This window comes from Sabethes cyaneus, chromosome 2 (genome assembly GCF_943734655.1).
Source record: "Sabethes cyaneus chromosome 2, idSabCyanKW18_F2, whole genome shotgun sequence".
In the NCBI taxonomy this organism is placed as follows: Eukaryota; Metazoa; Arthropoda; class Insecta; order Diptera; family Culicidae; genus Sabethes; species Sabethes cyaneus.
In genome coordinates this window covers 178402033-178406177 of record NC_071354.1, presented here as the reverse complement: position 1 = coordinate 178406177, position 4145 = coordinate 178402033, and positions in this window count along the sequence as shown.

Here is a 4145-nt window from a genome sequence, read left to right as displayed (position 1 = left end):
CATCCATCCATCCATCCATCCATCCATCCATCCATCCATCCATCCATCCATCCATCCATCCATCCATCCATCCATCCATCCATCCATCCATCCATCCATCCATCCATCCATCCATCCATCCATCCATCCATCCATCCATCCATCCATCCATCCATCCATCCATCCATCCATCCATCCATCCATCCATCCATCCATCCATCCATCCATCCATCCATCCATCCATCCATCCATCCATCCATCCATCCATCCATCCATCCATCCATCCATCCATCCATCCATCCATCCATCCATCCATCCATCCATCCATCCATCCATCCATCCATCCATCCATCCATCCATCCATCCATCCATCCATCCATCCATCCATCCATCCATCCATCCATCCATCCATCCATCCATCCATCCATCCATCCATCCATCCATCCATCCATCCATCCATCCATCCATCCATCCATCCATCCATCCATCCATCCATCCATCCATCCATCCATCCATCCATCCATCCATCCATCCATCCATCCATCCATCCATCCATCCATCCATCCATCCATCCATCCATCCATCCATTATCATGTTTAACAAAGTATCGCAAATAGTAAAAATACACAACTGTGTTTGTTTGAGAACTGTACAACTTTTAAAATGAAAAATACTCTAATTTTGACCTCGAATTACTCGACTATGGGCAGAAAGATACAAATTCTATGATGACCCCTGACCTTTCTTGATCCTTGCCTCCAATTAAAAGTTCTACAATTCCTAAACAAGCATAGATAGAGGCATACTCGTTCAAGAGAGTCTTTAGTAAAATTTCTAATAATAATATACTCTATAACTTTGCAAAACATTGTGTTATATTGAAACTGAGGAAAACTAGTTTTTTTCTTTCACTTTTGGGGGGATTGTGGCGGCGTACAGCTAAAAGGAAGTGTTCAGTCTAATGAAGTTTCATGCAAAAGATAAATAAATCCATAGTGCATTATCAATCTTAGGTATCATTTTACAACCCTCAATGAAAGCAATTAAAGCATAGTATAACATCGCATAAAGCAATCGGATATCCAGCGTTGCACACTACTTGCTTCGCACTGTGTCTGATTTCATGCATAATTCTCCGCAACATTTCAAATGCATCGTTTTCCAGCCTCCATCAACATAACATCGGTTGCTTATATTGCAGCACATCGCTTCCCGGTGCGGTGGATTCATTCAGCTAAACTTCAAATTCATTTGTTCTGCTTCGTTTTACCGGTTCGCGCACATTGCGCTCTGGTCAGATTCATTTCATCCCAACCCGCTCGCTTTCTTTACCGCGTGGATCGTCGGGAGTCCGATGGTGAATCGTACTTTACGTGTGACGTGACATGCTCAGAGTGTGCCGCCGCTTCGCTTGCTGCACGGTTCATTGCACTTCGCGCCTGTCATCGTGCGTTCGACATTGTCGTCGTCGTCGCGCTGTCGCATGGTTGATAACATCATGCCGTCGCTATTCGCCGTGGCGATCGATCGTGGGGCGATCTCGCAACTTGCAAGTCGTTCAACCAGTTCACTTGATCGCTTCATCCGTTCACAGCTGACCTGGATTGATTTTGTGCATGTCCGAGCGCAACGGGGAAGTCAACTTTTTTGTGCCGTGTTTGTTTCTGTCTTCAGAAAGGGGGGTAAACAAAACAAACTAATTCCGTTGGGTCTATCGATTTTGACTATGTTTTTAGAAGATGCCTAGGGAAGCGTTCCCATGGTATAGAATAGGGCATTTTGTATTACGATTTGAGACGGTTGAGAGGTTTTCCACTAGAAAATCTAAATAGCTCCGGGCTTGATTTTAACACAGGTTCGGTTCATTCGTCAAATTTTTGTCTAGAGTGTCTATATACGAATTTGACAAGCTTATAAACCTACTAATGGAATCCGTCTTTTACTGGGAATAAGTGTTCTAAACAGTTTCGATCGGGTTTTTATCATATGATACGATTGAGTAAAAATTATACCGAAAGCAGACCATAAATAGAGGTTTTCTTTTGCATAAATCTTCCCTTTGGCGAATCGTAAGCTTTTACCACAAAGCTGTTCTGAACGTGCGCATCATAAAAGCTATTTTACAACTACAGTTCAGGATTTAGCCAGCAACGAGGCGGGGTATCGGACGTTGAACGATTCTGCCGAAATTTCGTTTGCACCTAGCCGAGGTTGGCTATGCGGTTGGATCAACATGGAGCTGATCGAATTAATTCGTTAGGTAAATAATTGCTCAGTGCCGGTCGGTTGGTTCTTTATAGGCAAGAGAAAATGATTTTCTTTTATTTGCTTCTCCGGATGCTTCCATTAGTTCTTGGAAATTTGAAGACGGCGTTGCCTTATTTATCGCGTTATAAAAAGTGCGATTTGAAAGTTATCTCGAAGAACAGGCACACAAAACCTTTTGTGCTATTTCAGATTGTTTATTGGAGTGAAGTTTCGCTCTGCTTTTTTCGAATATGTTTAATCACTTGCAATCAATCATTGTTCAAAATATTTCATCATTTCTCGGGTGTTTTAAGTAAATTTGAAACAGACTTAAGACGCTTTTTACGTACATACGATTTTAAATGCGTTTTTGCACTCCTGGTGTCTTATGAAAAATAATCTTAAAAATATTTGGAACTCATCTGTGAATTAAATCCAAAATTTGCCACTTTCTGAAAAAGTGATATTTGATTATTTTTGATTTGGAAATTGTGATTGGAATCATGTTGATATAATACATCGTTTCCGAGTGATAAAAAAAACAAATCGCTTAGAAAACCGCCATAGAAAGCGACTTTATTGCGTTTCATAGTTTTTGACAAGCTTAAAAAAATCCTAATTAGGGCTCACAAAATAAAGTATTAGATCATCAAATTAGCTTTGCCCAGTTGCGCTCTCAGGAAATGTTCCAAACTAAATTAGTAATAAAACTGTGTGTTACCCAATGACCGATAAACAATTACAAGCCGGCTAGCGGTAAAATGATATTAAAATATGTACAATTACTGCTAAGTTGCTCCGAGGGGTTTCCATCGGGTTTGTTCTGCTTCTGGACGATTGTAAATTACATACTATACCTGCTTCAACCTAATTTTTTTCTCTATGATCCGGTACCTTCAATAGATGGTTGCAAATTTCTGCCTTAATTACGCTTTAATTGCCATTCTTGGCCATCTCTTTTTCTCCCTTTCCTTCTGCAGTTGTTGATTTAAACAAAAGTAAACCTTTCACCAGGCGATTCCGATTCCGGCCATCGGACCAATCCGGCAATCGAACTGCAAAACAACAGAACTCATACCAGCACCGGGGGGCTGCATTGACGTGTCTCCCGTTAGAGCTATCATACGTATGCCTACATTTCAACCTTCAACCGTAAAAATGCAGCCTCCCAAATGTAGGTAAGCCCATAGCATGCAGCGGACTGCCATTGGTGTTTGCTGCCACTTTTCATTGCTTTCATTGCTCTGCTACCGGCGATCACTGAAACCTGGTGCCCAAATCAAAACAATCCACGGCGTGTGAGAGCAGGCGCGCGCATGTGCGGAAAATCCATGTCGGACCCCGTCCGTGCAGAAATTGGCGCAGCTTGTGGCCTTACGGGGAATCTAACCGGCTGATGCTTGGTCATGGATTTGAAACTTCGAAACCATCGACTGGGCACCAAAAATTGCCGCTGCTGCTGTTACCCACCTCAGATAATCTTTGTGGCCGGGTTGTTAGCTATCAGCATCAGGTGTCAGTAATAATGCTCCGAGCGGTACATTTTCTGCGGTAATTGGGAGATTTACGAAATTGTCGACCGAGCGAAATGCTCGAAAAGCTCGTCGAAGGCATAATTTATCATATTAATTCTACATTTTGATCAAGCCCATTCTGATCAGAATGTCTGCTCTGATTTCTGGCCAAACCCGTTATTTGTTTGCTCAAAACTCAACGAAGGAATTCTGATCAGAATGGGTTTGATCAACATATAAAATTGAGGTCTATAATTTAACTACAGTTACCTGCTACAATCAGAATGCTTGCTTTCCTGCTTGCAATTTTTTGTCCTTCAGTGTATAAAGTATGCGATGTAGAATAAGTCTGATATGAAATTGAAACAAAATGGTAAGCAAATTGAAAACAAATTGCAGTAACAT